Source organism: Siphateles boraxobius, unplaced genomic scaffold, assembly GCF_051911475.1.
Source record: "Siphateles boraxobius isolate OS27281-9 unplaced genomic scaffold, OSU_SipBor_1 88, whole genome shotgun sequence".
Classification (NCBI taxonomy): Eukaryota; Metazoa; Chordata; class Actinopteri; order Cypriniformes; family Leuciscidae; genus Siphateles; species Siphateles boraxobius.
This window is the reverse complement of record NW_027509217.1, coordinates 97,843-125,751: the sequence shown is the minus strand read 5'-3', so window position 1 is coordinate 125,751 and position 27,909 is coordinate 97,843. Positions and strand designations below refer to the sequence as shown.

The 27,909-nt window shown below is 45.7% G+C and overlaps 1 long non-coding RNA gene across 1 annotated transcript in view; it reads left to right on the top strand.

The window, feature by feature from the left end:
* The window catches only part of LOC143731918 (uncharacterized), a 29,305-nt gene extending 4,721 nt beyond the window's left edge, over window positions 1-24,584 (top strand). The window contains exon 2 of the long non-coding RNA XR_013201005.1: window positions 24,007-24,584. This is a non-coding gene — a long non-coding RNA (uncharacterized LOC143731918). The remainder of the gene's footprint in view (window positions 1-24,006) is intronic.
* The last annotated feature ends 3,325 nt before the right edge of the window (window positions 24,585-27,909 follow it).

The following is a 27,909-nucleotide window of genomic DNA, read 5'->3' as shown; positions in this document are numbered from 1 at the left end:
ACGATAAGAGGCGGGTCTCTTCCACGACCTCGACACCTCGGTGTGGAGATCGGGAAGAAACGGAAGGCACCGCCGTGGAGGCTGAAAGCGGGAAGGCAAAAATCGTTCGTCAAGCTTGCTTTTAGAAACATATTCCTGCCTAACAGCTGGCCACTCAATGCTTAGTTTTGATACAGCACGAGTGAGCACCTCCATAAGCTCCTCATGTTCAGGGGAATGAGGTGACGAGTCCTCAACATCCCCTGTCTCAATACAGACAACATCCAGCTCCTCAGAACTGGATAGCTGCAGTATTGGTGCCTCAGCCTGGGGGGAAGAAACCGCAATGCGTGCTTCCACACCCGGAACTGAGGCACTGGAACTGGCAGGTAAAGGCTGAGATAAGGCAGAGCCCGTCTCAAACCCCGCTGACAGATCCATTTGCGATCCCCCGAACAGGCGCAGCCGCTCTGCCTCGACAGAAGCGGGACCCGAGCCGTGGGGTACGCGAACCGAACCACTCTCCTCGAAGAGTGATCGGCGGGAGCGGAGCGTTCTTAATGGAAAACGCTCGCAATGCTCACAATCAGCCCCCTCGAGAGCTGACTGGGCATGCTGCACTCCCAAACAAACAACACACAGATCGTGTGTATCCCCACCCGTGAGAAAACGAGTACAGGGGGGAACACACTTTCTGTATTGCTGCTCGCTCGTCATACTGATATATGTGAATATATATATATATATATATTTTTTTTTAAGTGAAAAACTCCTGCCTAGCAATCACTAAGAACAGACAAAAACACAGGGACAGATTAACACACAGAGCGCTTGCTGAAGACAACAGAAGCTGTCGCCATTGTGTTCAGGGGTGTGCTTTATAGTTTCCTGGTCGATGACGTCACTCGTGACGTTCCATCTAGCCATTGGGCTGATTCCATACGTGCTTCATGACGCAGCGTTTCACGCAGCTCGAAGTTCCTGAAAGGGAACAACAATTATTAATAATAATGATTATTAGATTTACTTGAAGCCTTTATGTATGTAAAGACTCAGGGGCGGATCTAATCCGTGGGGGATTTGCATATCATAATTAATAATTGGTAATTAATAATTATTCATACATGTTTGGATTATTTCATTCTTACATGTTAATAAATCTCCTGATAAGGGATGATATGTCATTTTACCTGCATGCATGCGTATCCTTGCAATTAACCACAAGTTGATTGTAATTAATTACAAGGACCACGTCCTGCGAAACAGGCAAAATTAATTAGCTCAATTGTCCGAATAATATTTGTGGGGATCCACAATATCATCCTACTTTATAGGATTTCAGGAAAAGCAATTCTGTGGCCACAAGAATTGGGTTTCCTGCCCTATAAACAAAAACTCTTTAAAGTATCGTTAATTTGTAAGCTTGTAGCTAAAGGTCTTTCACTTAAGGGACTTGAAAATGAGCAAAGAGCCAGTAAACAATCAACATGAATATAATGAATTTAATACGGCAGAACTACTTATGTATTTACTACGGTTACATGGGATATATGTATTTACAAACATAATAAACAAACAAAACACAATAAGGCATCGATGAACGAGAAATGCATAGAGTGTGGACAATGGAAACACGCGTGAGAGGGGAAGAGGGAGAGAGAGAGAGAGAGAGAGAGAGAGAGAGAGAGAGAGAGAGAGAGAGAGAGAGCATTGGCAACATTCACCCTGACAGTCCCCTGTATATAACAACACGAAAACATCATCTTAATGCTTCTTAGAAGCTCTATAAAGAGATATACTTAAGTTTCTGGGTCTCTCTGTGTCGCGGCATTCCTGCGCGGAGCGAAGTCCTTTAGGAAGCGTCACTGGGTGCTGCTTGGCGCGCGTGTTGAACGGAGTTTCCAAGTCTTTGGGGTAACATTACCAAAGGAAAATAGTTTGGCTAAGTTCGTTTCACTTTGTGGAAGTGAACAGAGTCGACTACGGAAAACAAAACTTTGACTAACAAAGAAAAGAAATAAAGATCTCTACGGGGAAATCACGCGGAGTTAACGTTACATCTTTGCATGGCTGGTGAAGAAGCGTGTGTGCCTCTCTCGCCACGTTGTCACGTGCGCGTGTTTCTCCTTCAAAACGAGCGCACGCTCGTTTAAAGGTCCCTTGTAGATGGATTTGCTGAAGAGATATGTCACGCGGTGTTCTTTTCACACGTCGATTGGAAATAAACACGGAGACTTATCTAAGACTGAAAAACACAAACTAGACTAGAAACAAATAAAAGAAAGGCGAAGAGCTCGCCCGGAGGCGAGACGTTACATTATGACACGAGGACAAGAGGGTAAGAGAGGGATAAACTGGTATTCAGTCCTTTTGAAGACCTGACGTTTCCGCCTTCTTTTGGAAGAGGGTCCAATCAGGAGCTGTCCCTTTGGAGGGAGATTTTATGACCCTTTGTGTTATAACCAGGCATTTAAATCTCTAGTTTCATTGGGTGTTTAAGAGAAGAATCTTCACAATTCTTATAATACTAATGTGTCACAAAGTTTAGCAAAATGTAATGTCAATTAACAAATGGGGAATGAAGATTGGAGTTTATCGAGACCAAACTTGCCACAAATGGATTTGGTTAAACATTAGTCGGCAAAGTTTAAACATTATCGCATTAGAGTTGTCGAGAAACATAGACCAAACCACAAAAAGGCAACTCATGAAATAGGGAACTTAGATACATTGTTCATACAATTCTCAAGTGGATATATAATAGCATATATATATATGAATACAGGATTCATTTCTCCTCCTTGGTTAGAATTCAGAGAGAGCCACAGTTCTGTGAACATTCCTTTGGGTTGTAAACGCTGTTATCTAAGAACACCAGTGATGTTAGTTTTGGTCTCTTTTCACTCCAAAGATGGAAAACATAGTAAACTATATTTTACTGGATATTACTGTACGTATTCTGATTGATCACACCGAAAGCATTCTGGAGGTGTCCAGAACTATGTGTACAAGTTATGGGAATAGACAGTTATATTTGAAATGCATAATGAAGGTATTTATAATTCACTTTAAGCTACGATAAAATCATAGTCATTCCAATGTGACATGGGCAAATGGACACACATAAAAACACATCGAATATATCTGGTTAAATGTCTAAAAAGAGAAGTTTCTTTCTCTTTAGAATCACCTTCTTTGGGACATTCCAGTCAGTCATAAAAATGTCTCGTAACTGGACACCACGCTCTGTCCTGAGCGGGCTTCACTTGTGGGGGATGCGTGTGTGGTTGTGTGTGTGTGTGTGTGTGTGTGTGTGTGTGTGTATGTTAATTTACATCCAGGCTTTTTGGGCCTGAAGGCAATGGGATTTTAGCTAGGATGTATTTAGTTATTCAGATTCACCCCTCGCCCAGTCCTTACAGTGAGGATTTTGGAGAAAGGTTCTTGTGTGTGTGTGTTTGAATGTGCTCCGGTCTCCATTCTGGCTTGGCTCTGAGGAGATAACATCTTTGAGGCCTGACCCCCCTGCTGTGTGTCGTACACAAGTTCCTTCTCGTTGGAAAGGAGAGGCTTGGTTTTTACTCAGTTCGCCATGAAAGTGTCAATGAACGCCATCAGGGGCAGACTCTGTGGTGCCCAACCTGAGTTATGAACCAGAGTCAGAGAGGTTAAAAGCATTCTTACATGTATAAGTGCATGAGTCGTCCTGACACAGTCCAGATAGCCTACAGTCCCCCTTTTCGTCAGATGAAGTCCCTGTGTGGACATCATCGGACGACAATCATCACAATGGACGGATGACTGGTGAATCATGATGATCGGGTAGCAGGTGGCTGTTAGGGCTGTGGATTCAGCTCGATGAGGGTCAAAGCGGTCTGTGGTGTGGTACACTCTTTCCGAGGGTTTCGTCGGAAAGTTCCAGACACGGCTTTTATGAGCTTGGCTGTAGATGTTCGCATCTCGTTGGGTCCCTGGTACAGGATGAAGGCCAAGCCCAGCGTCAGGGTGTGGCTGGGTACCATGGAGATGCACAGCGCTGAGTCGGCTGTGGTCCAGGCCTGGACAACAGGCGATGTAGTCAGGATGGGCAGTCGAGACAAAGCTTGGAGGGCTGTGTCGGTAGGAGCAATGTCAATTAGCTGGGATCCCCCTTTCGCAAACCACAACTCCTGTTCTGGAGTTAGGGTGAAAGTGTGGTTCATGGAGAAGAATGGGATTTCCCGTTCTAATTTGTACTCTTTGCTTGGAAGATGGTACCATGCCAGGTCGTCAAGGTGAAGGATGGCGCCTTTCGGTACTTGGATTCACATGCTCTGGTGGAGTGAGGTGACACAGGTGTCAGTGTCATTCTGGTCGTAATTGAGTGCAGCTGTGCGCACAGGAGTGTTAACGAGCCCTGTCACCTACAATCTCTGCTTGGGTCTCGATGATTTGAGTGCGAGGCTTAGCTTCGGCAGGGCAGCGGGTGTCGCTGATCTGCAGCCTGCAGATTCCGTCAGTGTTGTCTCCGAGGAAGGGTTTGTTAGGGCAGAGATAGTGAGTGTCTTTGGTCAATGTGCACACGTACGGGTTCGGAGCTAAGGACAGCTTTGTGTAGCTGTCGTTGAAGTCAACCACGTCCGGCGTGCGGATCTAGATGTGAGTGTTACTTTTCAAAATCTGACATTGACAATGTTCTTGAGCCGTTAGATTCGGCTTGGCTCTATGATGGGTAAGTTCCGGAGCAAAACCTACTTCTCTCTGCTTGGGGTCGACGCAGAGTGGGCTGGCACTACCCAGCGAGTAGGCAAGGTGTATTTGTAGAGAGTCAGCTGGCGTGGTGATGGCGGAAGCCAGCACGGTTTGCACAAGGCTTAAGGGTATCAGGTGCGGTGGAATTCTACCCATGGCTAGGCTGTCAATGGAGGAGTTCACCTCCAGCAGCGTGTCTGTCATCAGGGCTGTTACCAGCTGAGTTTGAGCAAAGTCATTCTGGAAGACAGTAAACAGCTGTTTCATGGAGTTCACTGTCTGGGTCAGCAGAACGCTGAGAGTGTTGAAAATTACCACAATCCCCTTTAGTGTCTTGTCGATGGTCTGCAGGGATGCACTCTGTGTTGCGAGTTGCTCTTTTATCTGTGGAATCTCGGTCTGGATTTCGGCTGCATGCCGCCTCACAGTGGCTAGGTTCACTGTATTCACACTGGACATACAAGTGTTAAACAGAGTGGCGGCGGCTCCGGGCAAAGCTCCCCGGAACTGTTTGGAGCAGTGGTTGTGTCCACCTAACTCCGCTTGTGTGATAGTCATTTTCTCAAGTTCGTTGAGCATGTGCTCGACATCGGCCTCAGCGTGAGTGAGGGCGTCTTCTGTCCATCGGCCCCTACCCAGCTGTATTGTGTTCTGTAGGCGTTGCGAGGATCAGGTGGCACATACACTTTCTGAGTGCGGGTCCGGCAGAAAAGGAGTCCTGGTTGTTCCCTTAGGACGATGCCTGATGCCGGACCTGGTGAGATGTTCGATTGCGGCTGCCCTCTGGTTGGCTGGAGGCACAGCAGCATCCTGGTAAAAGTGAAAGGGAGAGAGAAAGATAAAGGGAGGAAAAATTTCAGCGAGTGTCGTCCTTGGTTGGCTAGGACAGTCTTTCCGCTTTTGAGGACGCCGGTATGCCACTTGGTTCAGTGTCTTGCAAGTGTCTCTGGTGCTGCGGTGTGCAGCACATGGTGCGTCATGGGCATACATTGGCATGACCCCCCTTGCACTGTGGCACCACAAGCTGTGGCGTAGTGATGGCATCAGGTGCAGAACGCTGAATGTTGTCATGTGCCAGTTGACGTCGGTTGTCTAGGGCATTGGTTGTCGGTGGGTGCAGACGGCGTTCGTGGGTGGTTGGAGGGGTATGAGAGGTGGTTTCTCATAGTGTCCATTGTTTGTCATAGTCTTTGGTAAGCTGGAAGGTTAAGGTCAGGTTAAGCAGAGGCTCTGTGACATTTTGTCGCACTTGTGGTGAGACTAATGCATGACCCTAAAAGTTCAGAACCAAGGTTTAATGGGTTCGCTAGTAATTTAGCATAAAGCTATGCGTTTCACGTGTAGCTAGCTAGTGAAGTGTGTCTTGTATCCTTATCTTAGCTGTGGATGTTAGGAGGCTAAGACTTATGTTGGTTCCGATAGTATTTCCTGGAAAGGGCCTATCCGAAATTAAATAAATGACTTAAGATGGTTCTTATGACTATATTATTTCTCTGGACTTTTGGAGTGGTTCACTACGGCTTGACGAAGTGAATGATAGGGGGAAAAAGGACAGCTTTCCTATTCAAATTATGCTTATTATCAATCCTCAGGACTATAGTTATGCCCTAGTAATCGTTGAAATTACTTGTGTTGCAGGGTCATAAAAATGAGTGCACTTGTTGAAAATAAACAAAATCACAAATAAAGGTGTCTCTGTTCCCTTTCTGGGCCCTATGGGAAATGGAACCACATTCCAACAAGAGAGGAAATGGAATTGAATCATATAGATGACCGAAAAGACAAGGCAATAGCTGACTGCTATTATTATTAAAGTAAAAATAAAAATAAAACGTAGGTGAGTGGTCAAAACAGCGGGAATGATCTGAATGTGAGAATAGTCAGTAGCACTAGTGACTAAACTTTGAATTTGCTTGGACCAACACTCCATGGTGGGTTACAGCGGTTGCGTGTTCACGACCACTCTGTGTGTCCCTTCAAAGGTTTAGTCAACATGCTGATGAAAATTCTCATTACTATACAGATTCTTCTCTAGCTACACATTTTACATGTACTTCAGCTTAAGTTTAATTGGCGATTTAACCTACAGTGCTCAGCAAGGACTATGCCTAAACTAGTGAAGGTGAACTTTAGCTGAGCAGAATTGAAAGTACGGAAAGTGAAGAATTACAAACCCTAACTGGGGTTAAAGAAAGTATTCTAGAATACTTTGGGCTGTATAAACAGCAGCTGTAATTAAGGCTTCAAGTAAATGATGCTTAACTGCTTACTGTAGAAGTTATTATTTAGCTTAGCCTAAGCTGGATGGATGTTAGATTAGGTTAGCCTAGCCTAAGCTAGATGGATGCTAGGTTAGGTTAGCTTAGCCTAAGCTGGATGGATGCTAGGTTAGGTTAGCTTAGCCTAAGCTGGATGGACGCTAGGTTAGGTTAGCTTAGCCACCTAGGCTGGTTTGTTTACAAAGTGACATCACGAGTTAGCACTTCCTGTGACAAGTCGTTGTCATGGGAACCAGAGCATGTCAGAACAATTCAACAGTACCTGAAGAATATCTGCACCTTTAAAATGAGTTATGCATGTTTAAATGGGTTAAAAGGGGGCGCCTATACTTTAAAGTCTTTCGAGAACTTGACGTTACATTAAGTAAAATGCGACTGTGTTTTGGCATTTGCTAATTTTACTCATGTAACCCTTCTCTTTACTTTACACAACTTATTCTATTTGTTTACCGAGTAAGGAAATAGATTTGCTGTAAGTCAAAGGTTGTCTAAGCATCTATAGTTACGTCCCTCTCATGCACAAATATTGACTTTTCAGCGAGTAAACAGTTTTGATCGCTAGGTAGCTCTCTGCTTGTAGCTAGGATTTAGTTGAATTACATCAATCTAACAATAATTTTTAAGGCCTTTACATTGTAGAAAGGGGAGCATCACCCAGGTCTACATATATATAACTCTGTCCTGAGCTTTCTATGTCAGGAACAGGTTTAGCAATACTGCAATTTGGATTTCTTTAACCAAAGCAGAATAGATATCGGTACAGTTTACAAGCTGCTGATATGGGATTTCTTTGTCAAACAGACTTACGCTGTACTGCTGAACTTACTGATATTAGTTGGAAATCTAAGACTCTTTCACTTACAGTAGGGATGTTAATTTCAGCTATTATTGTATCTGCATTTAGACAAGCCAGCAACCAGTGATCAAAATGCATATCGCATGTTGTGTTCCGTTTGGATCGCACTGAGCACATGCATACCTGTAGGTTAAAAGTAGTTTAAAACTCAGGTGGTTTTCCTACACTATGGCGTAAAGGTGACGTATGCCTTATTGGGAGCTAGTGTTTCCTGTAACCCTTTATTGTCATGGAAACTAATGTTTAGCAGTGTCATTTCAACCAGCATGTAGCAAATGTTTGTTTCGAAAAAGTTGTGCATAGTGTGTTGGCAGGTGAGGCTGATCATTCAAATCATTCAAGATTTTCTTTAAATCAGTTAAATTCTAAATTGTCTAATGCAGAGTCTTGCTTCTCTTCGAGCACACATTTTCATCTACTTTAAAAGTTTTATGTTTTATGCTGACCAGGGACCCTTTTACAGAGTCTTGCATTGTGTTCATTCTGTGTGCCTTCTGGTTTTGCAGTTCGGAATCAATGGGATCTTAGGGACCCTTTCTGAGGAGGCCTTCTGTGTTAGAGGCCTTCTGTATCAGTTCACGCATCGTTGAGCAGCATTTCTTGGTCTTTGGCGAGCTGGAAGGTGCAGGGTAGCGAACTTGAATCTTGACTTGGTGGTGAGGCTGTGTACCCATGGATGGCTGCTGGAGTTCCTGGGAACTCTGTGACCTTGGAGTCTGGCTTCGGTGACCTGTGTGACTGTTGGGGGAGGGGTTCTTAGACTTGGGCCCAGACTGTCAGGTGAATGGGAACTACCTGTTCGAGCCGGATGTTGTTCTGGCTGTACGACTGCACGTTCAGCTGGCACGTTTGGGGTATAAGAGTTCGATCTTTGCTCTTAGCTTTAGTGCCGAGTCTTTCAAAGGGCTGAGCTGACATTAAAGTGAGGTCTGAGCCGGTGTCTACCAGGGCTTCCAGGCTCACCTTATTTTCCAAAGTGATGGCTAGGTAGAGTTTCCGGGCCACCCCCCTTTTCGATCAGGTTCCCCAGGAGTCTTAGCGTAGGGGCTGGTGTGGTGATCGATGGGCGGTTAGGGCCGGTCTCATGTGGTTTGCTGCGGAGGCAGGTAGCCAAAACATGGGAACTTGTGCCGTCTTGCTCAGGCTGGGCAGCTGTCAGCTGTGGTGGCTGGGTGATGCTGTCATTTTGTGATGTGACAGTTAGCTCTGTGCTCTGAGGCTGACGAGCAGTGTTCTGGTTGCCTGGTTCAGGTCTTACGCTTAGACATAGGATGTCTGTCTCGTCTCTCTTGTCTCCTTTGGAAAGTCTTTTGTGAAGAAGCTCTTTCAGCGACTTCAGGGTCTCAGCTGTCTCAGATGTGGCGGCACTGTTTTTTTTTTTCTGATGTGGGTTCAGACTTGTGCTTACCAGTGGCATGTCGAGAGGGGTTCTGCTCTGGGCTGTCTGGGCTTGATGGTCTGGTCGATGGGGCTCGGCTCTTTCTGGGCCATTGGTCGGTTTCCCATGTGGTTCCACCTTTTGGGTGGTCGGGTGGTTGTTGTAGGTCCCAGAATCTGTCAAAGCGCTCGCTCTGGTGTCTTGGACGAGCACCATCGCAGTAGTGCTGCCCTCTGTTGGCCTGGAACGGTCTTGACTCTCTGTAAACAGGGCTATGGTGTTGTGGGGCGCCCTCTAGAGGCAGCTCTGAATAGAGCTCAGAGACAGAGTAGATTGTGGGGTTTTTCAAAGTCTTTTCGGACACAGTCTTTTGCTTGGTGTAAGCTTCTTTTAGCTGTTGAGTAGTCATGCTATGTGGTCAGGCCAGGATGTCTAGGTGATGACTCACTGTGGGGTGCAGGTTTCGGAGAGACAAAGTTCTGAAGTTGAAATCATCCTCCATGCCGGACTGATTGAGGTCCATGGCTGTGATTAGTCTTTGGTCTGATTCTGGATCAGAGAATTCTTTAGTGAAGGCTTACCGCAGCGGCTGGTAGTCCGACTTGACTGTCTCTGGTTGACGGTCGAGGAAGCTGCGCGCATCACGACTGGACGTGGTTCTGAGCAGGTACGATCTGTCCCACGCGGTGACGTTGGTAACAGTTTGTAAGTGAAAGTCAATGTCCTGCAGGTGGCGTGCACGTTGTGGCCTCCTGCAGGGTTCGGAGTGAACGTAGGGATGTTTCTGGCCAGCTTGTTAAGTCTTTTGGGAGCCATGCCGTGGTTAGTGGCAGGGGCTCTCCTGGAAAGGCTCTTCCCCCCTCGCTGCTGACGGGGGTTCTTGTGGGCTGGCTGGGGATGTTTTGAACAGTGGGCTTTCACCCCCCTGTAGAGCTCTGGGTTCTTGGCTGAAAGGTGCGGACCGGTCAGGGGAAACTTGTGGTGTGCGTTTCCCCTTTTCCGGTCATGCTGCAGTTTATAAGAGTGTTGCAACTCTGTGTGAACGTTGTCAAGTTCGTGTTTGAGATCTTGTCTCTGCTGAATGAGCTTGTGGATGGTAGCACGGGCCTCTTGCGAGTTTCTTTCGCAGGCCGTGGCTTTCGAGTCTCTTTAAGTTCAGTCTCTGCTCTTTGCAAGGGGCTTCACTTTTGTCGGAGTTGGGCCACTTCCTCTTAGTGGTCAACCTGGCTGACAGAGAACTTGATTTAAATTGCATTCAAACTGGTTTAAATACAATTCAAATCAAGTGTGTGCATAGATGTTAAGTAACTTCTAGAATAGTAAGGATACAGTTGTCATAAGGTATCAAATACATAACGTAACGTATCAAATCAAAATTATTAAAAATAATTTGAAAAAGGAAATATAGAAATAAAGCCATAAAACCATTCCCATCAGGAAAGGAGACTGAATTCAAATTGATCTTGTAATTTGTTTGTTTCAAACCAAATTTGAATAAGTGTAGGAAATTAAAGGTTGGCATTATATTTGATGATGATCACGACTACGGTGAGGTATCAATGATAATAACCAAAATAAAACCAACTGGGAGAAAGCCACTTCAGATAAGAATGATGTTAGGAACTAAGTGATGAGCTGTCGTAGAGGGGGGAGGCCACAAGGGGCGCATTCCTCCTAAGTGGTCATCAGAAACTGCTAGTACTTACTTTTAAATTTTAAATTCAACTGTGGTTTGAACCAAATTCAAAATAAGTGTACACAGTCAGGAGTGAAATCATGTTAGTAAAACTGGAACTTGCACATGCATTGAAAGTTAGAAGCACAATTTCAGAAATTCACTGGAAAAATCTGAAATTGTGATGAGAGAGATTGTTTAGGAAAGGACGACCTCGTTACTAGTGTCCACGAGATGGCGCTATTTCGCTCATGGAGGGTAAAGTCAGGGGGCGGTGCGGAATTCGAGAACTGTCAAGCACTTAGGCCTAGGGCTGCCCTCTAGTGTTTGTCAGCGGAATAACAACCAGCCTGCTTCCATGTGTGATTCAAATTTGAGCGTGCAGACGCTTTGTTTTCTGTAAGATCACACTTATCCAAAATAAAATCTCAGCGGGTTTTTTTTTTTTTTTCGGCTATATTTCACAAAACGGCGTGGCAGGATTTTTTTTTTCCTACACACACACATAGGGACAACAGGAATTAGGCATCGGTTTTTCGATTCCCACATACAACAATTAGCGCTATGATTCACACGTGTTCGCTTATGAATTTTAAACCTCGGCGGGTTTTCTCTATTCGACACACGTCTGCACGGAAGGATTTCTTCGCTTCCACACACTAATATGGACAACAGGATTTATACGTCTTTCGTTCGGATCCAAATAACATTTATCAAATAGCATTTATGATTAAAAATGTTTTTAGGTTTTGGATTTTTTTGGTGCTACATTTTAACAAACACGTCTGGCGGGATTGCTTCGCTGCGTGTCGTGCAAAATAAAACAGGAAATATTCGTCTGTTTTTTCGACTCCCATGACATATTATCAAATAGCACTTATGATTAAATATGCTTTAGGTTTTTTACAATTGAGTAGCTACGTCAATGTTTAACCAGGAGTTCATCGTTAATCTAACGATTATAATATCAGGCCTTTCTTAACAATAGTGAAAGAGCATCGTTTCACTAAATCTAGTCTTCACCCTGACAGAAGAATCTCGTTCGGACAGGGGAGTTTAACATTAAAATGTCACAATTCAAAAGAGGTTTCTTCGTCTTTTGTTGGACAAATTTAATACTATGAAACTGTAGTTTTACTTTTAGTTATTAACAATGGCAAAAGGAATGTTAGACATTATTTTGCAGCTGTTAATGTGCTGAAATGGACTCGGCTTTGTGCCTTTAATAAGTCAGCCAGTGAGTTCGCGTTGCGTTCGCTCACTCGAGGCGCACGTACAATATTAAATCACAATATAGACATCGATTGAAACTGAATTGCTCAAAAACAAGTTTAAAATGTGCCTGCATTCTCCACCAATTATGTAAAGCCTCAGGGGCGGATCTAATCCGTGGGGGATTTGCATATCATAATTAATAATTATTCATTAATAATTAAATATTATTAATTAATAATTAATTTATTAATTACTAATCGTTTCACTTTGTGGAAGTGAACAGAGTCGACTACGGAAAACAAAACTTTGACTAACAAAGAAAAGAAATAAAGATCTCTACGGGGAAATCACGCGGAGTTACATCTTTGCATGGCTGGTGAAGAAGCGTCTGTGCCTCTCTCGCCACGTGGTCACGTGCGCGTGTTTCTCCTTCAAAACGAGCGCGCGCTCGTTTAAAGGTCCCTTGTAGATGGATTTGCTGAAGAGATATGTCACGCGGTGGTCTTTTCACACGTCGATTGGAATTAAACACGGAGACTTATCTAAGACTGAAAAACACCAACTAGACTAGAAACAAATAAAAGAAAGGCGAAGAGCTCGCCCGGAGGCGAGACGTTACATTATGACACGAGGACAAGAGGGTAAGAGAGGGATAAACGTCTACGGTTACGTATGTAACCCTCGTTCCCTGAGTAGGGAACGGAGACGTTACGTCGGATGACGACGAATGGGGTTTCGCTTAGAACACCTATCGACTTTGAGTATTACAAAACGAGCCAATGGCAAAGAAATGCCATGGGTCTGCGGAATTTGCATAGCGTATCTCCGCCTTACCTCGTGGGTATAAAAGGAGGACGCCAGCAACATGCAGATATGTTTCTTCCTCAGAGGGATCGGCCAGGGAGGTGCTGTCGCGAGGAGTACTAGTTCGGGGAACCAGGTCCGGTTGGGCCAGTAAGGGGCAACCAGAATGACCTGCTCATCGTCCTCCCTGACCTTGCACAAGGTGTGTGCAAGAAGGCTCACTGGGGGAAACGCATACTTGCGGCCCTGCGGCCAGCTGTGCGCCAGAGCATCCGTGCCGAGCGTGCCCTCGGTCAGGGAATAAAACTGGGCGCAATGGGTCGAGTCGTGAGAGGCAAACAGATCTATCTGCGCGTCCCCGAACTGCTCCCAAATCAGCTGAACCGACTGGGGAGGGAGTCGCCATTCTCCAGGGAGTGGCCGAAGCCGTGAGAGCTCGTCGGCTGCACAGTTCAGCGCTCCGGGAATGAAGATGGCTCGAAGCGACCTCAGATGCTTCTGACTCCATAAGAGGAGGTGGCGGGCGAGTTGCGACATACGGCACGAGCTTAGACCACCTTGATGGTTGATGTACGCTACTGTGGCGGTATTGTCTGATCGGACTAGTACGTATTGACCCCAGAGCAACGCCCGGAAGCGGTGCAGGGCAAGGCGTACTGCCAGCAACTCGAGGGAATAGACATGCCATACTGCTCAACACTACATGCGAGAATCACTGAGCTTCAGGAGCAACCTTGCTCAACACCTGGGTGTGATAAATCTCACAGAATTTTTCAGGAGCATTTCTGCTCAACATGAGAGTGTGATAGCATGTCCATTGCGCATGGCGCCCCAGCCCGTGGAGGCATCTGTTGAGACAACAACATGCCGGGAAGCTCGTTCCAGGGGCACTCGGGCCCGTAGAAAACTGAGGTTCGACCACCGGGTGAGTACTGACGGCAGGTCGGAGTAACTGGTACTCGGAGGGTGCCGTGTTGCCATGCCCACCTCGGGACTCGGTCGCGAAGCCAAAGCTGAAGCGGTCTCATATAAAGCAATCTGAGCGGCGTACCGCGGCTGCAGATGCCATATGCCCCAGGAGCCTCTGAAAAAGCTTCAGTGGAACCGCACTCTTGCGCTTGATAGTCTCAGGCAAGTCAGCAATGGCTGAGTGGAGAAGGCGACCAAGTCCACACCGAGAAAAGAGATCCTCTGCACGGGGCAAAGTTTACTCCTTCCCCAGTTGACCCGAAGGCCCAGACGAGCTAGGTGCCGGAGCACTGGGTCCCTGTATTCGCAAACCTGGTCTCAGGAGTGAGCTTAAGACAGCCAGTCACCGAGATAGTTCAGGATGCGAACCCCGTGTTCCCATGGAGGAACAAGGGCTGCCTCAACAACCCCTGTGAAGGCGCGAGGAGACAGGGCTAGCCCGAATGGGAGAACAGCGTACTGATATGCGCGTGCCCTGACAGCAAACCGTAGGTATGGTCTGAGTCGAAGGAGAACGAAGACATAAAAGTAGGCGTCCTTCAGGTCGATCGCTGCAAACCAATCCTGTGGCCGCACACATCCAGAAATGCGTTTGGCCAGGAGCATCTTGAACGGCAGCCTGTGAAGGGAGCGGTTCAGATGCGTAGGTCCAGGATTGGCCGTGACCCACCAGACTTCTCCGGGACAATGAGGTAGGGGCTCAATCGCACCCATCGCCAGTAGGGTAGCAACCTCCGCTCTCATGATAGGGGCATAGCCACCGACCAAAGTGGAGCAGACTCCCCTGAAGTGGGGAGGAGACCGTGCGAACTGAATCGCAAGCCGAGCCGATGGTTCGCGCGACCCAGCGGAACAGAAGGGAAGCTCTAGGCAGGCTCCCAACTGTACCAACGGCGTCAAGAACCACAGACGTCCCCCCGGTGGTGCAGCGAAGCGGAATGACCGGCCCAGACGTGGACGGCATAGCGGCCCGGTGTGGGGGCAAGGTCATAACCGCACCCTGACAGAGGAGCCCAGGGAAGGACCAGCGTTCCACGGGGGCCTGCTCTGTCAGGGGTCTGGCGACAGAGGGGGACAGGGGCGAAGCGGTCCGTGGACGGCACGCCGTGTCAACCGCCTCTGGAACAGAGGGGGACGAGGAGAGCACGGCTTGTGGGCGGCGCTCTGTGTCTTCCGATAACTCTATATGCTCAGAGACGAGAGAGTCAGTTCTTTCTGAATAAGGATTCTTCGCCAACCCTCCACCGGGGAAAGGAGTGGCCCTGCTACCAACTCCTGGAAGAACTGAGTCTCATCTCTGAGCAGCCCATCTCAAAAGTGCCGCTAACCCGGCGTTTAGCGGGGGGCGGGGCTGGAGAAGGCTGTGGCGTCCCACCTACGGTCTTCCAGAGCCAGGCCCGGGTGAATGGGCGGGGTTGGAACCGTAGGAGGGTGCCTTCGGCGGTGGGCAGACTGAGAGATCTGAGCGGACGGCGGGGCCGTCGGGCAGAATAACCTCAATCTGCTCATGGGCGGTTGAGAACTGTAGGGCAGAAGCACTCATCCGCACCGCCGAAGAGGCAGACTTGGGAGATGGGGGTGTCGAGCAGACGGGTCCACCCGACATCGTGCACATCAGACCGGTCAGCCCCAGAATGATGAACATCACCTGACTCCGAGAGCGTACGGCCACTTTCGTCGCTCGGAGAGCAAGGTCAGTGGCGGCGCGCAGCTCACTGAAGAGCCTCGGGTCAGTCCCGCCCTCCTGCATGTCCATGAGCGACTGGGTCAGGTAGACCAGCAGAACGGTCATGGGATGCAGTGAGGCGGCTGCCTGTCCTGTGGCACTATAGGATTTCGCCACAGATTAGTGTAGACGCAAAGAACTACAGGCTTAGGACGGGTGCTTAGGATTGCGCCGGGAAGCACTCTGAGGACACAGTAGCATGGCAACAGAGCGTTCAACCGGGGGGACCCCAGTGTACCCATGGGCAGCGGCCCCTGAGGGGAGGAAAGGCGGATGAGACCAACGAGCGGACCCGTGGTCTCATCATGCACGTCCGGGAGGAAAGATATTGGGGTTTGCCGTGGACGCGGGTCGGCAGCCTCACCCAAAAACCAATCGTCCCGGGAAAGCATGGCCGTCATCTCCGGATCAGACTCAGGCACAACCGTATGCACACCAGAGGGTGGCAGCTGTGACGAGTCGTCATTTCCAGAAGAATCAAGCCCACCTAGTGATGCTGCTACAGACACAGCATCATCCTCTGTAGCTTCAAATGAAAACACACGGGCCACCCCTTTTTTTTTTTTTTTTTGGGGTAGACTCGTGGAATCATCAGTTCGCTAGCGGGCACCGTCATTAAAGAGGGGGGCTGGGGTCGCGGACAGAGTCGGCGCCTTGTTCCAGACCAACACCGTCAGGTCACCCTGGCCACCAGCCGAAGATCGGGGGGTGGATGAGGGGACTCTCACTCTTGCGAGTTCACCGAGTCTCGACCTATATATGACGCGATGATCACGTTCCCAGAGAGAACATGAGTCATCCACGAGCGCTGTTCAAGCATGATCAAAGCCCAACACACTAGACAGCGCTCGTGCCCATCAGAGTCCGATACCAGTCCGCTGCAACCAGAAATGCACGGGCGAGCCGTCTTTAAAAAGACGTGCCGCGTGCGAGCTCTTTTAAGAGAGGAGAGAAAAACTCCGCGATGTTGAAGCACAACAGGGAGACACACACACACTGGCAGATCACTGCACAGATCAGCAGGCACTGTGAGCTCGCTGCAGATCGCCGTCACACCAACATCGGAGAGAGAAGCTCGTCTCGTAGAGCGAAGTCAGAGATGACTGTGGAGTGAAGAAATATTCTTGGCTCCGAAGCGAAAACATATCTGCATGTTGCTGGCGTCCTCCTTTTATACCCACGAGGTAAGGCGGAGATACGCTATGCAAATTCCGCAGACCCATGGCATTTCTTTGCCATTGGCTCGTTTTGTAATACTCGAAGTCGATAGGTGTTCTAAGCGAAACCCCATTCGTCGTCATCCGACGTAACTCGGAGTGACAACGAAAGGGAACTGGTATTCAGTCCTTTTGAAGACCTGACGTTTCCGCCTTCTTTTGGAAGAGGGTCCAATCAGGAGCTGTCCCTTTGGAGGGAGATTTTATGACCCTTTGTGTTATAACCAGGCATTTAAATCTCTAGTTTCAGTGGGTGTTTAAGAGAAGAATCTTCACAATTCTTATAATACTAATGTGTCACAAAGTTTAGCAAAATGTAATGTCAATTAACAAATGGGGAATGAAGATTGGAGTTTATCGAGACCAAACTTGCCACAAATGGATTTGGTTAAACATTAGTTGGCAAAGTTTAAACATTATTGCATTAGAGTTGTCGAGAAACATAGACCAAACCACAAAAAGGCAACTCATGAAATAGGGAACTTAGATACATTGTTCATTCAATTCTCAAGTGGATATATAATAGCATATATATATATATGAATACAGGATTCATTTCTCCTCCTTGGTTAGAATTCCGAGAGAGCCACAGTTCTGTGAACATTCCTTTGGGTTGTAAACGCTGTTATCTAAGAACACCAGTGATGTTAGTTTTGGTCTCTTTTCACTCCAAAGATGGAAAACATAGTAAACTATATTTTACTGGATATTACTGTACGTATTCTGATTGATCACACCGAAAGCATTCTGGAGGTGTCCAGAACTATGTGTACAAGTTATGGGAATAGACAGTTATATTTGAAATGCATAATGAAGGTATTTATAATTCACTTTAAGCTACGATAAAATCATAGTCATTCCAATGTGACATGGGCAAATGGACACACATAAAAACACATCGAATATATCTGGTTAAATTTCTAAAAAGAGAAGTTTCTTCCTCTTTAGAATCACCTTCTTTGGGACATTCCAGTCAGTCATAAAAATGTCTCGTAACTGGACACCACGCTCTGTCCTGAGCGGGCTTCACTTGTGGGGGATGCGTGTGTGGTTGTGTGTGTGTGTGTGTGTATGTTAATTTACATCCAGGCTTTTTGGGCCTGAAGGCAATGGGATTTTAGCTAGGATGTATTTAGTTATTCAGATTCACCCCTCGCCCAGTCCTTACAGTGAGGATATTGGAGAAAGGTTCTTGTGTGTGTGTGTTTGAATGTGCTCTGGTCTCCATTCTGGCTTGGCTCTGAGGAGATAACATCTTTGAGGCCTGACCCCCTTGCTGTGTGTCGTACACAAGTTCCTTCTCGTTGGAAAGGGGAGGCTTGGTTTTTACTCAGTTCGCCATGAAAGTGTCAATGAACGCCATTAGGGGCAGACTCTGTGGTGCCCAACCTGAGTTATGAACCAGAGTCAGAGAGGTTAAAAGCATTCTTACATGTATAAGTGCATGAGTCGTCCTGACACAGTCCAGATACCCTACATGTATAATGCATTATAAAAGTTTTCATAATGTATGATATAATGCAGTATATATTTTCGTAAATAAAACCAAAGTTAAAATGTATTATAATACTTAAAAATTCGTTGTTACATCTGAAATTGGTTGTTTGTCATGAGTTTTTAAAGTATTATAATTTCTTAAGGTGTAACAATGAATAGATATTATAATAATAATATAATAATATTATAATGGGTTAAAACTGTGGTTACAATTATTGATGAGATCATACATGCATTATAATGTGTAAAACAATATATAATTAATGCATTAAAATAATTTTATAATGTAATATGTTTAAAAGTTTTAATTAAAGTGTTACTGATATTTTTGTATAATTATTTAATCTAAAACAATGATATTATTATAAGTATAGCATTATACCTTTCGACAAAAAAAAAAAAAAAAAATGAAATAACATTCTAGACATATTTCCATAATGTGTCTCACTATGAGTTCATTCAGTTTATTACGTTTGTTTTCCCTTCATGTATTTCTACACTGAGTTCATATTTAGTTCATCTTTTATTGTAGAAATCATACATGTAAAAAAGAGATTTGACATCAGAATGTAAATGTTGCTACTTTCTGTAGTTCAGTCAATGATACTGAATCTCTTTTGCTCATCTTGTGCTTATAATTCAGTGCTTTATAATAAAAACACAATATATGTTTCATAAATTAATTAATTCTGTTTGAAATTGAGTTGAATTCAGTTGAAATATCTCAAAATGTAAGATCTCTATGTGCAAAACTGTTTGAGTGAAAAACTGCTGGAATTACAATGTTCCCTTTCAAGGGAACTCGAGCTGCATTTGAGACGCGATGGGAACGCTCTGCGTGATTACGTCGTGAAGCACGTGTAAAATCAGTCCAATGGAAGCCCACTACGACATAGGTGACGTCATAGACCAGGAAACTATATAGCAGCCCTGAAATCAGACCGCGACAGCTTCTGTACCTTCAGCAAGCGCTCTCTGTATATCTGTCCTTTTCTATTTATTGTTGTCTGTCAAGCCCAATCTATCATTATTATGGCGAGCAAGCAAGATTATAGACGGTGTGTTGTTCCCTGCCCTCGTTATATTACGGGTGGGGACACACATCAGCTTTGTGTTGCTTGTTTGGGAGTGGAGCATGCCCAGTCAGTCCTCGAGGGGGCTGATTGTGTGCATTGTATGAGTCTATCGATGAAGACGCTCCGCTCTCGCCGATCGTTCTTTGAGGAGAATGGTTCGGTTCGCGCTACCCGCGTGGGTCCCGCTGTTGCCTAGACACCGCGGCGACTCGCATTTTGGGGTTCGCAAACGGATCTGACAGCGTGGGTTGGGACGGGCTCCGCCCTATCTTAGCTTTCACCTGCAGATCCAGTGTGCTGCGATTTCCAGTTCCGAGGAATTGGTATCGTTAGTGTTTTGTTAAGAAAAAGTGAACAAAACAAATAAAAGTATTAAGAAAAAGGCAGATGTTTGATTTTTCAATAAATGGGCAGCTCATAACTCATGCTCATGCAACTCAGCTCATGGGCAGTAAAGATGAGCTTTTTAAAGGAGGTTTTTCTAATGCTGTTGCTAGTTAAATATTTACTGGACAGCTGAACATTATGATAGTGAAAATAAAAAGAGTTTATTAGATGAAATGTATCTAAAAAAACAGGAAAACTCTGTATCTCAGCCTCCTCGTCGGGGACTACTGGTTTTTCCCTATCTCCCCACTGAGGTGTCGAGATCGTGGAATAAACCGGTTTCTATTTTATGTGTTTAATACCCAAACGTCTTAACTAGAGTAATGGTATGGGTATTAAGTATCATGGTATGACAGTGCCTTGGATTATAGAGACGCTTGCGAGCTTTCTCTCTCCCGAGTCGGCGTCATCATTTTTAACCACGACGTTACCCACCAGCCATCTTTAATAATAAATAAATTTTATGAGGCAGTACTGGTGGGTAAAGTATTTAAGGACATAGATGAATGTGAGGATGTCAGCATTGACTCTATTCGAGAATATATTCGAGAATATATACATATATATATATATATATATATATATATATATATATATATATATATATATATATATATATGTTTATATGTATACGTTTTTCTGATATAAAAATAAAGAAAAAGAAAGATAAAAATGTCTGTTCTTCTGGACGCTCCACTTTCAAGAAAACTAAACCTTTCAGCGGCGTTCCAGAGGTTTCTTCCTCACCAATCTATGTTCCTTAAACTGGCATAGAGTGCAAAGAAGAAGACCTGATGCTGAGGCTATCAGGCTTCTAAGGGTGGTCCCCTCCGGGGTAGGGACGGTTTTGAGAAATCGTTTCTCCTCGGCGCCCTCTGGGGTGCGACTCTCTGAGGAGGGTCGCAGAGCTGCCAGTTCGGTTGTTCCCTGCCGGTTCGCCGTTCAGGGCACCGAGGTGTCAGCGTCCCCATACGATCCTCTGAGGAGGGTCGTAGAGCAGTCAGTTCGGTCTCCCTGCCGGTTCGCCGTTTCAGGGTGCCGAGGTGCCTGCTTTTTCCTACGATCCTCCGAGGAGGGTCGTAGGAACTAAGCTGTTAGAGGTAGGCAAGATCTAAATAAAAAGAGGAGTGTCGTCATCTCTAATAAAGCTTAGACAAGAAGTCCTGTCTAAAAAATAAAAGGAGGGACGGTTTTGAGAAATCGTTTCTCCTCGGCTTCCACTGGGGTGCGACTCTCTGAGGAGGGTCGCAGCGCTGCCAGTTCGGGTGTTCCCTGCCGGTTCGCCGCTTCAGGGTGCCGAGGTGTCAGCGTCCCCGTGCAATCCTCAGAGGAGGGTTGTAGAACGGTCGGTTCGGTTGTTCCCTGCCGGTTCGCCGCTTCAGGGCACCGAAATGATTGTTCAAGCAAATCCAGAGGCCAGTCTCGAGAGACTGGTTCCCCTTATCTGAATTTCTGGCAGCGTGGAAACTTCTGCCAAATATTTCTCTATGGGTCCTGCACATAATAGAAAAGGGTTACAGCGGTTCTCGTCCGCCCAGATTTCAGGGGGTCCTCCCTACGGTAGTGGACTCACAGCAGGCTCTGGTTATGGAGCAGGAAGTGCTTACACTCAAACAGATTGTATCACAGATTCAGTCCGAGGACTGGTTTGTCACAATAGACTTGAAAGACGCGTACTTCCAAGTATCTATTCATCACAGGAAGTTCCTGAGGTTCGCTTTAAAAATGGGGCGAAGCATACCAGTATCAGGTTCTTCCATTTGGCCTAGGTTTATCACCCCGCACCTTTACAAAATGCTTGGATGTAGCTCTGGCTCCTTTGAGATTCCAGGGCGTTCGTGTATTGTATTATATCGACGATTGGTTGATCCTAGCTCAATTTGAGCATATGGCAGTTCGGCATCGAGATGTCGTTCTGTCTCATTTAAAGATGTTGGGGTTGCCACTCAACGCCAGAAGAGTGTGATCCTCCCAGCTCAGAGAACCACTTTTCTAGGTGTAATATGGGTTTATCTAGGCCAGTCATTCACTGTGAAACAATTTCAGACTGTGGGTCTCATGTCAGCTGCGTTCAACGTAATTACTTTTGGCTTTCTGTACATGAGACCCCTGCAGTGGTGGCTCAGGACCAAGGGGTTTTCCCTATGGGAAATCTTTGGTCAAGCTCAGGTCGATCTTTTCGCTATGGTTTTCCCTCACATATCCAGCTCCTCTCGGACTGGACGCTATGGTGCAGGTGTGGCCGAGGCTGCACCTGTACACATTCCCCCTGTTATCAATGCTCCCGGGAGTTCTGCTGGGGTGCGACTCTCTGAGGAGGGTCGCAGCGCTGCCACTTCGGTTGTTCCCTGCCGGTTCGCCGCTTCAGGGCGCCGAGGTGTCAGCGTCCCCGTGCAATCCTCTGAGGAGGGTTGTAGAACGGTCAGTTCGGTTGTTCCCTGCCGGTTCGCCGCTTCAGGGCGCCGAAATGATTGTTCAATCAAATCCAGAGGCCAGTCTCGAGAGACTGGTTCCCTTATCGGAATTTCTGGCAGCGTGGAAACTTCTGCCAAATATTTCTCTATGGGTCCTGCACATAATAGAAAAGGGTTAAACGGAGTTGTGGAAACGGTGGGCTTGGCCTCTGAGGGGGCCCAGCTCATAGAATCCGGTCTCTCGACTGAGGTCGTTGAGACCGTCCTTCAATCCAGAGCTCCTTCCACGAGAAAACTATGTACAACTATGTCCAGCAGACCGATTCTCTGCTGGATTATCTCCCTCCAACTTAAAGGTGTTCGTAGCGGCTATATCTGCTTATCACCCCTCTCGGGGCTTCTTCTCTTGGGAGAGATCCTCTTATTATTTGTTTTCTCCGTGGTACATTGAGGCTCAGGCCTGCACTGCAATCTAGAGCACCGGCTTGGGATTTGGCCATTGTACTTGAGGGTCTGGCCTTGGCTGCCTTCGAGCCCATCGAGGAGGTTTCAGAAAAATTCCTCACTCTAAAGATTATATTTCTCCTTGCTATTTCTTCTATCAAGAGAATTGGTGATTTACATGCTCTGTCGTTTGCTCCTTCATGTCTGGAATTTGCACCTAGTATGGTGAAAGCATTCCTCTACCCTAGACCGGGTTATATTCCTAAGGTCCCACTAAATGTTGGGGGCCCAATAGTGCGGCAGGCCTTTTATCCTCCTCCCTTTAATACCCCAGATCAGGAACAGCTTAACCTGTTATGTCCAGTCCGGGCTTTAGATGCCTACATTCACAGAGCTTCTCTGTGGCGTAAATTTGAGCAATTATTTGTTTGTTTTGGGTCACTCAAGAGAGGATGCCCTGCATCTAAACAGGTGATGAGTAAATGGATAGTCGAGGCTATTCATTGGCTTATGAAGCGGCGGGACAGACTTCACCCATGGCTGTGCGGGCCCATTCTACTCGGAGTATGGCGGCCTCTATGGCCTTAATTTCGGGAGTTTCCCTTCTTGACGTGTGTAATGCGGCAGGATGGTCCTCTCCGCATACATTTGTCAGGTTTTATGACCTTGACCTCTCCACTCCTGGGGCGAGGTTCCTTGCTTCTTAGTGTGCGCAGGACTTCACACAGAACGGGCATTTGTCACTATGGTGTAGTGGGTATGGGGTTCCCATCGCGTCTCAAACGCAGCTCGAGTTCCCTTGAAAGGGAACGTCTCAGGTTACGTATGTAACCCTGGTTCCCTGATAGGGAACGAGACGCTGCGTTTGCCTGCCATACTTCCTGCATGCCCTGATCGACTTGCTTCAGGTTTTTCAGAAACTGTCGCGGTCTGATTTCAGGGCTGCTATATAGTTTCCTGGTCTATGACGTCACCTATGTCGTAGTGGGCTTCCATTGGACTGATTTTACACGTGCTTCACGACGTAATCACGCAGAGCGTTCCCATCGCGTCTCAAACGCAGCGTCTCGTTCCCTATCAGGGAACCAGGGTTACATACGTAACCTGAGACGTTTTTGTGATTTAAATTTATATAGTGATTGTGTAGTTTGTATATTGTGTGTATATATATATATATATATATATATATATATATATATATATTCACTGTAGTGAAGCTGAAGGACATGAAGGATCAGATGCTGGTGATTTTTCCTGCATTCCTCATGTCTGCTGCTTCAGTCCTGTTGAAATGCTGTGAATGTGCAGTGCAGTGTGTTTTGTGTGTGTTAGTGAATGTGTTGTGTTTGTCTCCTGCAGCTGGTCCCACAGTGAAGCCCTCAGTGTCTCTGCTGCCGCCCTCTTCTCTGCAGATCTCTGGAGAATCAGCCGCACTGCTCTGCCTGCTCAGCTCTTACTCTCCACAGGGGGCGCTGGTGAGCTGGACACTGGACGGGTCAGAGGTCACCGAGGGGGTTCTGACCAGCGCAGAGAGCCAGCAGGACGGCCGCTACAGCCGCAGTAGCGTCCTGACCCTCAGCAAAACACGCTGGGAAGAGGGAGAGCTGTACGTCTGCAGAGTAACACATGATGGAGCTCCTCATGAGGTCTCGTTCCGCAAGAGCTCTGAGTGCTGATGTTTCTCTCCTGAAGATGAGCCGTATCTGAGTGTCCTGTGTCAGGCAGGATTCACATGAGTCTAGTGCTGCAGCTGTAGTGATTTACAACTCAATACTGAAACAGTGTGTGTGTGTGTGGTGTGTGTGTGTGTGTGTGTGTGTGTGTGTGTGTGTGTGTGTGTGTGTGTGTGTGTGTGTGTGTGTGTGTGTGTGTGTGTGTGTGATCTTTCTATCTGCTGTGTTTGCTGCAACATTCAATAAAGCTTCTCAACAAGTTCACTTTGTGTCTGACAACATCATTCAAATAACAGATGAAGATGCAGGTGCTTTTCAGAAGGTTGATGTAGCAGTAAATGTCAAATAAAGCTCTTGGGGTTTGAACATGGTCTCTGGAGACAGAGCTGCTCTATTCTGAGAGATCACAATCACTCCACCCTGACAATGCAAATGGGCTTTTCAGTCTCACTCTTTGATTGGTTACATGATCTGGACTTGAACACAACACTTTCACTTCTGCAAAAGAAGCATAAGCAAAAGATAATGATGGTATTTAAAAAATAAAAATAATTTAAGTGACTGAATGCAGTCTGTTCAGTTTGATTGACAGGGATTATATTACACCTAAAACATGATGATCATATTGAAAAACTGACTCATTCTCTTCATAAACACAAGATTGATGTTGATTGTAATGATATAGTGTTATTAGTGTTTGAAAATACAATCATAAATTATTATTCAAACCTGGACTAAACACTGGCAGAGTCAAGAGGAAGATGATGCTGAAAGTCATGTTTGTTGGTTGATGAAGAAGAGCTCTTGATCATGTCATGTTCAGTTCATAGAGCTATAAACACATGCAGAGTGAAGCATGTGCTGATCATATAAAACACCCTCTGAATGCAAAAGCTGCTGTAGACTGTGAGCTCAAGACGAGACCGAAGAGAGATCAGGACGAGATACAGACTCACCTCAGACTCATCAGAGTCAAAGAGCTTTACTGACAGGGTTAAAGAACGGCTTTACATGGCCGAAGCACAGTAACATTACATATACTGACATACACATTTACACACAAATACACACAGGTAAAATATATATATGGAGTTCAGTCATGAAACTCTAGATCAGTGTTTCCCCAACAATGTCTCTCTAATCTGACAAACATTTCAGATCTTGGAGTCTCTATTGATGAGCTGATGAGTTGAATCATGTGTGTTTGATGAGGGACACATACAGAATATACATAGTTGGCGTCTCCAGGACTGGCACAGGCTTTTACATGCAGTCTGTAAGCAATCACAGCTGATTGGCTCTGCTGTTCCTGTAGCCAATGAGATTGCTTGCTCAACATTTAAATAGATTTAAATCTAATCTAAAAACTGATGTTAAATAGACACTGAATGCCCAGAGACCCATCTCTTCCTGATGCTCTCAACACTTTTTAAGCTGGCTTTGAGGCCTCTAACAGCACTCCTAGCATTAGACTCACTACACCAGCTGGTGAGACACTCAGTGTAACCACAGAAGACGTTAGGAGGTCCTACAGAGAGTCAAGCCACGGAAAGCTGCAGGCCCAGATAACATCCCAGACAGGGTCCTGAAAGACTGTGCACATCAGCTCTCAGAGGAACTGACTGACATGTTTAATATATCACTCTCTAAAGCAGTTGTGCCATCATGCTTCAAATCTGCTGCCATCATTCCTGTGCCTAAGACTACCAGTGTCATGCTGGAATGACTATCTCCCGGTAGCACTCGCCCCGATAATGATGAAGTGCTTTGAGCGGCTGGTCATGACTCAAATCAGTGAGAAAACTGATGCCAGCATTGACCAGAATCAGTACGCATATAGAAAGAAAAATAAATCGTAAAAAAATGGTCAAATGACTGGCAGCTATAGCTGCCAAACCGAGAAGGAGGTCTCTACAGAGCAACAAAAGGCGTGCCTCAATTTTGGGGCGTTTTACAACCTCTCTGCCTTGTTTGCTAAAACTTGAGTGGGCGATTCCTAATACTTGAATACGCTTTTCCCATCAGATATGAGTGATAAAGCGAGAAAGCGGTCCTGCATATGAATGTAAGTGGATTTGTGTAAATTGTCATTTTGTCTAGGTTAACGTTAATTAGTTTGTGTAAATTTGCTTGCAACATGAATAAGTTAGACAGGAAAAGCTCCAAGAGGGCTGCCACTTACAATCTATCGCTAACCATTATTAGCAAACATTCGCTAACTTTTTGGTGCATAAGTTTGTTACTTTAGTGTTGATAGTGGTAGTTTGCTTAATTTTTTCCTGTCGGCGTATTCTAATATTAAAAAAATAGTTAACGTTAGCTTGTCAGACTAGAAAACAATAGTTGTAAACAAATGTTAATGTGCTATTCCACCGAATATGCCATTTATGTCCCCAGGACATTATGGCCCGGTTTCACAGACAGGGACAGGGTTTTGCCAAACCAGGATTAGTCCATATTTCAATTAGGACATTTAAATAATTTTCATAAACATGCTTAGAAAAAAATAAAACATTACTGGTGTTCGTCTTGAGACAGAACAAAGGCACTGGTATATTTTAAGATCAGTCAGTGCAAGTTTTTTTCAGTTGGAAGTTGGAACAGCTCAGACTTACAATTTGGTCTAGGACTAGGCTTTAAAATTACTATACAAATACTAATGTACTAGCTGTCAAACGATTAAAATATTTAATCGCGATTAATCGCATTAATGCCATAGTTAACTCGCGATTAATCGCACATTTTTATCTATTCTAAATGTCCCTTGATTTCTATTTGTCTCATTATTTTTTCTAATTTTAATGCTCTTATCAACATGGAAAAGTGGATCAGCAGTAAGTTTGTTCTTAGCTGTGGTATCCATGTGCTTCTGTCTGAAGTCATCCATTGTAGAGCTTAGATCGGGCCCAAAAAATCAAGCCCGACCCGAGCCCGTGCGCATTGTGTCCGAGCCCGGCCCGGCCCGACACATAAACTGTAATTATGAGCCCGAGCCCGATTTAAACCCGTCCATTTTTTTAATACGTGGGTCGTTTTAACTGACGTTCTCAACTACTTTCTATGTTACTTTCTCCCGCCCGCAACATTTTTGTCCCGCTCCCGCCCGCAAATACACTCTTTTTTTTGTAGGCCACCTCCAAATACTTTCGCCTACGTGTCGCCACCATACACATAAGCATAAATGCTCCTGATAAATTATTTGTTATTAAAGCATTAACACACAAACCACTGTTATAACATAAAAGCAAGCAGGCTACTGAGTGCATGGTTTGGCATGACTGAATGCGCGCAAAGTGCGCTCCCTTAATAATTCCTAAAAAGCTGACATCAGTTCATCGCAATCTCACACATCTGTTATTATCAATGAAGCTGACTGCACAATGCATATTTCATAATATATACACTTTGTTTGTTATAATTTGAGGATTTGCCAGCATACAGAATTCAGCACTGAACAAAAAGTCTGTTTTGAGCGGTGAGGGGAGTCTATTTTAAATGCTTCTGATTGGCCATTGCGTTCAAGAAATCAACACATATGTCTGTGATTGGCTACATCCCTCAACGCTGCAAACATGTTATAAAAAGAAAC